The sequence below is a fragment of the Chrysemys picta genome, unplaced genomic scaffold (genome assembly GCF_011386835.1).
Source record: "Chrysemys picta bellii isolate R12L10 unplaced genomic scaffold, ASM1138683v2 scaf583, whole genome shotgun sequence".
Taxonomy (NCBI): Eukaryota; Metazoa; Chordata; order Testudines; family Emydidae; genus Chrysemys; species Chrysemys picta.
In genome coordinates, this window is record NW_027053290.1 from 23,792 (window position 1) to 34,729 (window position 10,938).

Here is a 10,938-nt window from a genome sequence, read left to right on the forward strand (position 1 = left end):
GTATGGGCCAGACCCTTCGCTGGTATGAATCCGTGCAGCTTCACGCCTGCTGATGGAGCTATGTCAATATGCACTCATTGAGGATCTGGCCTTATTTTTATAGACCTTGTCTTAGGAGAAGGAGCCAGAATTTACCAACGTATATTGCTGAAGATCCACAGTAATATGTCAGCAGCCCCCGCATCAGCTCCCCCACCCCACTCCCAGCGCCTCCCACCCTCTGGCAGCCCCGCTGATCAGCGCCGCCCCCCCCCCCCCCCGCACGTCCCGATCAGCTGTTTGGTGGCGTGCAGGAGGCTCTGGAGGGGAGGAGCGATGGCACGGCAGGCTCAGGGGATGAGGCGGGAAGGGGTGGAGGGGGGGCAGAGCCTGTGGCAGAGCCAGGGGTTGAGCAGTAAGCACCAGTAGCGTAGCTAGGGTGGACGCGGGGCAGCGGTCGCTCCCCCACCGAACACAAGTGGCGCCTTTTTCATTTTACTCACCCGGGAGCAGAAAAAAAAAAGGCACCACCTGCTGCGGCGCTTTTACTGATGGGGCAGCGCTCCGGGTCTTGGCGGTACTTCGGCGGCGGGACCTTCACTAGCTCCGGGTGTCTTCGGCGGCACTGAAGCTTCATCGCCGAAATGACGCCGAAGACCCGCAGAGCGAGTGAAGGTCCCGCCGCCGAGGTGCCGCCGAAGACCCGGAGCGCCGCCCTGTCAGTAAAAGGGCCGCAGCGGGTGGCGCTTTTTTTTTTCCACTGCCCCTGTTCCTTCCACCTGGCTACGCCGCTGATGAGCACCCCCGGGCACATTGGAACGTTGGCGCCTGTAGCTCCAGTCCCGGAGTCGGTGCCTATACAAGGAGCCGCATATTAACTTCTGAAGAGCCACATATGGCTCCGGAGCCACAGGTTGGCCACCCCTGATCTAGCCTGATTTCTTGTATAATACAGGCCAAAGAATTTCACCCTGTGATTCTTGCCTCAAGCCCATAAGATAAATTATTTGTATAATCCACAGCTCTGTGGCGCTGAGCATAACGGTTTCCCCTCCTTTCAGGACCTCTTCTTTGGAACATTGCAGACCCTCAACGAGATGCTCCAGAGTCTGATTTTAGAAAATCCAGTTCCGGCTGAGCTAGAGAGCATCTTGCAGGTAAACAGGATCTGGAGATGCCGGTTGGAGGATGGTAAGGTAGGGAAGAGGAACAGGAAAATCTTGTTAAGAGCTTGTGAGGGAAAGGAGAGTTAAGGAAAGAACGGAGTGCCCCATCTCCACAGAGTTCTCCTATTAGGGCATATGTGACAAGGTTCATGTAGCACGGGGGAGTCTTCTATTTCCATCTGTGAGGTCTGACAATCTCCTCCATTGTTACCCTCAGTTTCTTTCCTGTCTCCTGGTGGCCCTTACATCACAGTGTCCTTTCCAAATGAGGACGTTATTCCCTTTACTGCCCATCATTGCCACTCCTGATGCAATTGGAGGGGTCGCTGCCAGGACTCTAGTCCCCCGTGAGGGCTGGCACCTGGCCTCCACAGAACTCCCAGCTCCAGCTGTCCCACAGTGAGAACCAGTGGGTGCAATGGGAACCAAGACTGCCGCTAACTACAGAGCATGAGGGCTGGCCCAAAGTCTGCAATTATGAAAGAATAGAAGTTTTCTTCCAGCTGCTCTTATTTTGCTGAATGAAATGCTGGATTGTGTGGCTTGTCCAGAGAAGACTTGGCCCTTCCCTTCCTTACATAGGACCCAATCCTGCATCCATTAAAGGCTCGATCCAATGCTCATTGAAATCAAATGGGGACCTTTCCGTTGACTTCAATGGGCATTGGATCGGTCCTTAGATCAATGTCAAAACTTTCATTGACTTCAGCGGGTGTGTGACTGGGCCCTCAGAGAGAAATGCACTTTGCTTTCATTCGAAGAGAAGAATTCCATGTGTATTTTGAGTCTGCACAAAGCAGACGCAGCCTGTATCTGTAAGAGTGAGATGATTCAGCCAGAATAAAGATTATCCTTTGGGGATCACTTGTATACATCCTTTCCCCCTGTTATTTTTAACCTCTCTTGTTTTTCCTGCAGCTCATGGGCTCCTGGATGCAGTCCAGGAAAGATTGCCTGCGGGAGAGGGCTGTATGGAGCAGCATACTGCTCCTAAACTTCGTGGCCACAGAAGTCAAACTGGATGTGAGTAACTCTTGACTTCTAGTGACCTGATTGCAAACTAGACCTACAGGGCACTCTTCCACGCCAGAGAAACTTCCTGCTAAGAAGTATGTTGATGGGCCCCACAGTGCAATGCTCCCTAATAGGCGGAGGAAAAACCGATCTCGTTGCTCGTCCATCATCCTGACTGAGATGGGTTGGCATCTGATACACTTGGAAAATAAATCCAGTGCCCTGGAGGAATAGGCCACCTCTTTCCAATGCAGGAAAGGCAGCTAACAAGGGGCACAGGAAGAACGGGTTTTTCTATGGTTGGATCTAATGAATTTCAGAGAAAAGAGATTTCAAAATCCTAGAGACTGAAGACATTTCATCCCCAGCTGGTTCCCTGTTTGCCTCCATTCCTCATCCTAGTACCATGGGATACTTTCCTCTTGTAGAGCTGCAGGAAGAGGCCTCTCCATTCCAGCCCACCTCAGCCGTTACAGATCATTATGATCCTGATCTTGCTCCCACTGACGTCTGTGGCAAAACTCCAGTGGACGTCTGTGGTGCGGGATCGAGCCCTATATTCTTCTTCTGGCTCCCAAGCCTCTTCTGAAAAGGGAGAGTTGAGGATCACGCCCCATTATAGAAAGGGACTGTGTGGATATAGACTCCTTGCCTAGGAGACACAGCCCGCTTTACCTGCAGTGGTAATGGATTCCTCCTCTCCTCTTTTGTACCATTAGGAAGCGTCTCCATTCACCAGGCTCGGACACCTGGTTGCAGTGCTGGGGATCCGCTGTGGGGATCCCGTCAAGGAGATCGGCTCAAAGGCAGCAGAGGCTGTTCATTACCTCATCTCTATTGCGTGGCGCCAAAAGAGTAAGAGAAGCACTGATGAGCATCTGAATCCCCCTCCTGGAAGCTAAATGCTAGAGACTTTCCTCAGGCAAAGCTCCTGTTCAGGGTAGTGCCTGAGGAAGAAGTAGAGCATCTGGCTCGGTATTTGTTCCTTTGAACAGAGTGCTGTTTTTTTTGTGGCTCTAGAAACAAGCGTCTGATAGTCATCCCGTAATTCTAGCCCTGACTTTCAAAGAAAGGAAAGGGGAGGGGGGGAATACAGAGAAAGGCAACACACGTTACCACAAACTGAGACTGGTAGAGCTAATTCCTTCAGTGGGAATGGGAAGGGTCAGTGGGACACGATGATAGGGGATTAAACGCCATCAGACCAATTAGATCAGTTCGAGATGCCTGTACCCCGAACGCCCCAGAACTTTGATGGCTGTTGGAAATCTGGATCCAAATCTGGGGCTCAATTCATGACTGTGTTAATCCACTTCTATGCCACTGAAGTGTTTTGGCTAGATTCCAGTCACCACTTGATAGAGCCACTTTACTCTGGGAGTCAAGGCCCTGATCCAGCACAACATTTACGCACATCTGTAACTTTCATCAGGCGAGTAGTCCCACGGAAGTCCCTGGGATTATTCATCTACTTCGAATAATGTATGTGCTTAAATGCTTTCCTGGATCAGGGCCAAACCAAGGGCTTTGTCCAGTAAAGAGGGATGAGAGCAGAAGCCAGGAAGCAGAATGGAAAGTTAAGAGTGTTATTAACATGTATTTCAGTTGCACAGTTGGACAGAAAGAATGTGGAATGGACTGAACAGAGGAACAAGGAATTTCTGGCTGCTTGGAGCCCCACTGTGGTTTGCAACAGCCCCTCCAAGGTCGCAGAGGTAATCACGTCCTGGCACTAATGACCATTCTACATTGGTGTCAGTACAATACGGTATCGCACAGCTCCAAACTACTTCCTGTCCCTGGATCGCCCATCTCTATTGTGTATGGCTTACCCAAGAATTACAGCTCCTGCCCTTCCTCATGGCTAGAAATGACATGCTCAGAAAGAAACAAGATGGGTGAGGTCCAATTTTTTTATTGGATCAACTTCTGTGGGTGAAAGAGACAAACTTTGGAGCCATACAGAGCTCTTCTTCAGACAGACACAGAAGAGCTCTGTGTAGCTCAAAAGCTGGTCTCTCTCACTACCAGAAGTTGGTTCAATAAAAGATAGAACCTCACCCACCTTGTGTCTCCAATATCCTGGGACCGACACGGCTACAACAGTGAAGACAACAAATGCTCATAAAGAGTGATCTACTCTCTAGCAAGTGGTTCTCAACCTTTCCAGACTAGTGTACATCTTTCAGGAGACACTGATTTCAGTCCCAGGTGGCGGGGTTCGGGTTTCAGCTTGAGCCCCGGGCGGTGGTAATGTGGCCGGGTGCCCGGTTTTCGACCAGAAAATCTGGTTGAAAAGGGGATCTGATAGTGTCCGGTCAGATCTACTGACGGACACCCAAAGTCCAGTTACTGCGGGTGAGGGAGGTGGGGAGGTGCCAGGTCATCACCCGCACCAGCCCCTACTCAACCGGGGCTGCCACCTACCCACATCATGCGGCTGCAGCTCCCAGCAGGCAAATTGCTCCTGACCTGGGCGGGGAAGAGGGGAAGAGCAGTGAGCAACAGTGGAAGGGGAGAAGAGGACCAAATGGGGGGCAGGGCCTCAGGGGGAAGAGGCAGGGCAGAAGCGGTCCAGCACTCCTGCATGAGCGTCCGGTTTTTAAATATTACAAATTTGGCAAACCTAGGCATTGGGCTTGGCTTGGGCTTCAGCTTCTGCATGTATCTTAGATTTGCGGGGGCCCTGCTTGCCACCCCCAATGGCGACCCTAAACTTGTGACCCCCCTAAACCCATCCCATGACCCCCCTGGGGGTTGGCACCCCCAGATTGAGAAACACTGATATAGTAGATAGAGCAGTATAAACAAGTCATTGTCTGTATGAAATGTTAGTTTGGACTAACTTTGCTAGTGCTTTTTATGGAGCCTGTTGTAAAACTAAGCAAATATCTAGATGAGTTGATGTACCCCCTGTACCCCAGGGGCGGCAAGTTATATGGGCCCATGGTGCCCGGGCTTGAGAAAATTCAGGGCCCAGGGGACCCGGCTCCACCAATGTTCGGGGCCGGGTCTCTCTCCCAGCCCCGCCTGCCGCCCCCACGCACCTCCCCCGGCCCCGGCTGCCACCCCCGCGCGCCTCCCCCAAGAGCCCCCTGCAGCTCCGCACTGTGCTCCCTCGCCAGCCGCTGCCGCAGCCGGCTACAAGGAAGCGGCGCCGGGGCAGGCTGAGGTGGCTGCTGCGCCTGCGGAGGGAGGAGGGGAGGAGCGCATGGCAGCCCTCCCCCCCCCCCCCCGCACCCCAGCAGGAGACTCCGAGTCGACTCGGGGGAGGGGGGAGGCTTATCCTGGCTGGACCTCCTGAGCAGCAGCCTGGGGGGGCTTGGATGAGTGTCGTGTTGGGGGTCGGAGAGGAGGCCCCCCCTTCCTCTCCCACAGAGCTCGCTGCGGCCAGCAGGGAGAGGGCTGGGGGGAGTCCTCCTCTCTGGCCCCCTGCCCCAGCCCAGGGTCAGCCTGCCTGCTGCACCCCAAACTGCTCATCCTTGGACCAGCCGCACGCCCCCTCCCACACCCAAACCCTCTATCCCAGCCCAGAGCCTGCACCCAGCACCCAAACTTCCTCCCAGAACCTGCACCCCAAACCCCCTCCCGCACCCTTAGGCAGGTGTAGGGGGAGGTGGGACTTGGACCCATTCTGGGCAATGCCAAAAATTATACAAACCTGCCACCCCTGTGTGTACCCCCAGGGGTATGTGTATCCCTGATTGAGAACCACTGCTCTAGCAGATGGGTTCCCAACCTGAGGGGCACAGGCACCCTGCCCTTTCCTTATTGCCAAATGGGACAGGGTCTTGGCTAGTTTGGAAGGGGATTCTGGGAGGGTCCTAGTATAGGAAAGGGAGTGTCCATATGGGGAAGGTTGAACGCCTACTGCTCTCGTACTTTGGGTTGTTAGAAGCTGTCACAACGAGGTCTATACTATATAGGCTTGATCCAAAACCTATTGAAGCCAATGGAAGTCTTTCCATTGATTTCAATGGTCTTTGGGTCAGGCTGCAAGCCAGGAAGTATGCTGATGGTGTTGTAATCAGGACTTGGGTGCTGTATTTATGCTGGGATGTGTTGTAGGAGGGTATCACATACAGTCACAGTCAAAGACCGAGTACTGTAACAGTCATTACTAATATTACTACATGGATCCCGCAACTGCTGATCTTTTAATGGTGACCCTTGCACCTCGGATGCCTGAGAAGTAGGTGTCTGACACCACTAAATGCACATCCTGACGTGCACGGCAGCACTCCTAGGTTGGCCACTGTAATGGTTTAACTAGTCCTCTTGCCTCACTGTGAGTGATATGGTTTCGCAGCAGAAGCCTCATCAGCCACTGGGGCCCTGTAATAGAAAGGAGTAAAACAGAGCCCCTGAGAAGCTGGAGAGGACCTGCAACCCCCAGCCAGGGCTTTCTCTGGGCTCCAGTAGTTATCAGCCCCCCGTGGAATCAGGACGAGGCCTTTTGTAAATTACACTTTTCCCTGTATGCTTCAGCTCTTTGGAGTCTATTTCAACCCAAGAGAGAGGACAGATTTCATTCTGACTGTTATGGATGGCCTGACGAATCACTGCAACAATAACTGCCAGCCAACTGCAGAGGGATTGCTGTCTGCCATGGTGAACAGCGGTGGGACTAAGGTGGAGAAGGTATGGGGCGCTGCTGCTGAGATGGACGGAAACTAAAATTCCCAGTGCTGGGAACAGTCATACGTTCAGAGAGTTTAAGGCCAGAAGGAACCATCAGATCTTCTAGTCTGATTCCTGTATATTGGAAAACATAATCCCAACTATACATACAAATGGAGGGGGTCTAAATCAGCTGTTACCACTCAAGGGTGGAGTCATCATGGACAATTCTCTGAAAACATCCACTCAGTGTGCAATGGCAGTCAAAAAGGCTACCAGAATGTTAGGAAGCATTAGGAAAGGGATAGATAATAAGACAGAAAATATCATATTGCTTTTGTATAAATTCATGAGATGCCGACACCTATAAATTCATGAATTTGTGTGGAGAAAGTAAATAGGGAAGTTTTATTTATCCTTTCACACACAGACACAGACACAAACACACACACACACAAACCTGGGTTAATACAAACCTAAGGAAATATTTCTTCCCACAACACAACTCATAACTCATTGCCAGGGGTTGTCGTGAAGGCCAAAAGTATAACCAGGTTCAAAAAAGAATTAGAGAAGTTCCTGGAGGACAGGTCCATCAATGGCTATTAGCCAAGGTGGTCAGGGGTGCAACACCTTGCACAGGGTGTCCCTACGCCTTCTGATTGAAACTGGGACTGGGTGACAGGGGATGGATCACTCGAGAAATTGCCCTGTTCTGTTCATTTCTTCTGAAGCATCTGGCACCAGCAGAAGACAGGATACTGTGCTAGATGGACAATTGGTCTGACCCAGTATGGCCATTCTTATGTTACCCCTGTATTGTGCCTAGATAGGACTCATCTCCTTTGAGCCATTGATATGTGGTCTTTGCAACGATGCACCTTGTAAGGCTCTGAAATGAGCCCTGCCAATAATATAGGAAATTGTGACTTTTAGGCAAAACCTAGAGGCTAACTCTGATTCTCCAGGGATGCTGAGGTTCCCTCTTGCCCCAGCTGCAGGATGGGATGAGAGTCTTGTCCCGTCTCATCTGGTTCCCTCTCTCTCAGGCAGCAGACCTTGTGGCTGGGGTTTGCAGCCGGTTGGATTCAGTCCAGCAGCCCAGCTCCAGGACCCTGATGAAGAAGTTAGTGGCCCTGCTGGCTGGCGAGGCGGAGCATCTGGACACAGTGATCTCATGCCTTCTGGACTACTCCTTCCCTACAGACAGGTACGAAATGCCTCCACTCTTCAGGCCTCGCGTGATCCTTTGAGGCCCTATATGAGAATCTCACCACTGAGCACATTGTTTGGTCTTACTAAGGCAAAGTATAAAGCACTGACTGTTAAGGACTGAATCTCCCCCCTCTACATGGGGCAAATTACCTGCCCTCTCCTCCTGATGGCTCTTCTCTTTTCAGCCACAAACCACAGCAAGCGAAATCCACCTGTCAGAGATTCCTCTCCCCCATTCCCTGAATGTGTCTCCCCATGTGCAAGGCAGGAGCTCTCATTCCCAGTCCCCCTCTCCCGGCCCCTGGGCCTTGTTAGAGATCTGCCTTTGGGAGGAGTTCTCAAAAGCACAGTTCCCCGCACCTACAGTCAGTGCTCATGGGTCCTGGAGCAGGGGGTGGATTTAAGTCTGTGTTCTTGAGTTCACTATCCCTTTGCTACTCCGGCTGGCAAGCGCAGAGCTCATTCCGCCGTTCTCCTTCATCTGAACGTACAGATAGTGAGCCTAGGTGGAACGTTTGCTGTCTGAAGCACATTTGTGTTTGGGCAGGAAAAGTTGAGCAACAGTGATTACGCAAAGTGTGGTTTTATGATGGATGATCCCAAGCGGTGAGTTCCAGAAACAATCCATATCAGCAGGGCCGGCTCCAGGCACCAGCAAAACAAGCAGGTGCTTGGGGCGGCACATTTCTAGGGGCGGCATTCTGGAACCGCCCATCGTAGGTGCTGACTCCGGGGCATGGGGAAAAAGTGCCCCCGCCACCCCAGCTCGCCACCCCAGCTCGCCTCCGCTCCGCCTCCACCTGCTTCCCTGAGCGCGCCGCCACCCCTCCGCTTCTCCCCCCTCCCTCCCAGGCTTGCTGCGCGAGAAACAGCTGTTTCACGCAGCAAGCCTGGGAGGGAGGAGAAGCCGAGCAGCAGGGCGCTCGGGGGAGGCGGCGGTGGTGGAGCGGAGGTGAGCTGGAGCGGGGAGCAGTTCCTCTACTCCCCGTTACTTCCTGCGCCCCCCCACCCTAGCTCACCTCCGCTCCGCCTGCTCCCCTGAATGCGCCGCCGCTCTGCTTCTCCCCCCTCCCTCCCAGGCTTGCCAGGCGCGAAACAGCTGTTTTGCGCAGCAAGGCTGGGAGGGAGGGAGGAGAAGCTGAGCGGGGGGCGCTCAGGGGAGGCGGAGGTGAGCTGGAGCGGGGAGTGGTTCCTCTACCCCCCGTTACTTCCTGCGCCCCCTGACCCTAGCTCACCTCCGCTCCGCCTGCTCCCCTGAACGCGCTGCTGTTCCGCTTCCCTCCCCTCCTTCGCCTGAGAGGGAGGGGGGAGAAGCACAGCAGCAGCGCACCCGGGGGAGCAGGCGGAGCGGAGATGAGCTAGGGCGGGAGGTCGCGGGGGCCCCCAGGAAGCAATGGGGGGGAAATGTGGCACGCCCGGGGGAGGAGGTGGGGCTGGGGATTTGGGGAAGGGGTTTGGAAGAGGTGGAGTTGGGACGGGGCCGGGGGGAGGGGGGCACGAAAAAAAAAGTGGGGGCGGCCAAAAATTTTTTTGCTTGGGGCGGCAAAAATCCTAGAACCAGCCCTGCATATCAGAGGACTCCACTGAAACTCTCCCTCACACAGTTGTTGGCTGAGCGCTGCGGAGAGCTGAGCCACGCTGCTGCATGCCCGCTCCCTTTTTTTTTTAAAGGGAATTTAATGCTGGTGAAAGGTGCCCCATTGACACCCTTGGACAATGAAGACCTCAGCTGCAGCCCAGGAAGTGACGATGAAGCTTCCTCCACACTGCCCCTAACAACACTCTGAGCTCATAGCTGGAGGGGCTGCCGACTAGGCAAGAAAGGCTCATTCAGCCTCCATGTCCCGTTCAATCCCTGAACCTACCAACAAGGGCCAAGTATGGTGGTTGACTCTGTAATGTGGACAGCGTGCACTGGGCACTGGTCTGAGACCCTTAGTTCATTTCGTATAGGACATCTGCTGCCAGAGAAGCTGTATTAGCCATTAGCCATCAGCCTCTCGGTATTAGCCAATTAGGTTGTGACCAATTGAGGCCAGATTCACACTGGCAGCCTTGAGCTGAAATGCTCTATATCCTGTGTCAGTGATTCTCAATCTGAGGTCCATGGAGTCCTTGTTCATGCTCCACATTGAATTGCACAAGCTCTGGGGACTGGACTGCTGGGCAGGGCATTGGCTCCACAGGAGGATTTCTCTTACAAAGAGGTTACATTGGTGAAGAGGTTTAATAGCTTTTCTCCTAAGCCATCCAGTCCCTCATGTTGCCGTATTTCTGAATTTCTAGCAATTCGGCCGAGCTGTGGCAGTTCCTATCTGCTGACCCGGCCCTCGGAGGACAGGTGATGGAGAACCTGGTTGTGAAGCTGCAGAGTCACCACAGCTCTGAGCACCAAGCCTCTCACACGTCTGCTGCCGTAAGTCACTGTTTGAACATCCATAGCCCCATACAGTTAAATCTATCCTATGTCTCTGTCACAAGGCACACTCACCGCCAACGCGCCTCCTCATGCCAGGACATGATGTTGCAGGGCTTATTCCACACTGGTGTCCCCTTGTCCAGCCTCCTGGTTCTGTAACACTCCGCAGGTTCCATGGTCTGGCCCTCTGGCCACGTCACCTCTTCCAGAGTTAACAGAAAAGTCCAATATGGGAAAACCCAACATGTAGTGGCCTCTGTGCCAAGCCCTCAGCCCCCATCTGAGCCTCATCATTCTTGGTCTCTTAGTCCTGAGGTCGGTACTTTGCCTCTTGCTGGGGAACCCAGACCTGACCTCTGCTCTGGGTTCCAGCCCACGGACCCCATGATAGGCTGCTAAGGACTGTTCCTTCAATCCCTCACCACTTCCCTGAGCTGTTCCTCCCTTTTTCCTGACGCAGGAGGGAGTAGGATTTCCAAGTAAGCTTGTGTCTGTCTTGTTCCCTCTTCAGGCCACATGCGCCCT

At 53.3% G+C, this 10,938-nt stretch overlaps 1 long non-coding RNA gene across 1 annotated transcript; it reads left to right on the forward strand.

Annotated features, from left to right (window-relative positions):
- Positions 1-6,408: 6,408 nt before the first annotated feature.
- On the forward strand, positions 6,409-10,491 carry LOC135978979 (uncharacterized). Its single transcript, XR_010596317.1, has 3 exons — positions 6,409-6,800; positions 7,829-7,989; positions 10,281-10,491. It is a non-coding gene; the product is annotated as an uncharacterized LOC135978979 (long non-coding RNA).
- Positions 10,492-10,938: the final 447 nt, after the last annotated feature.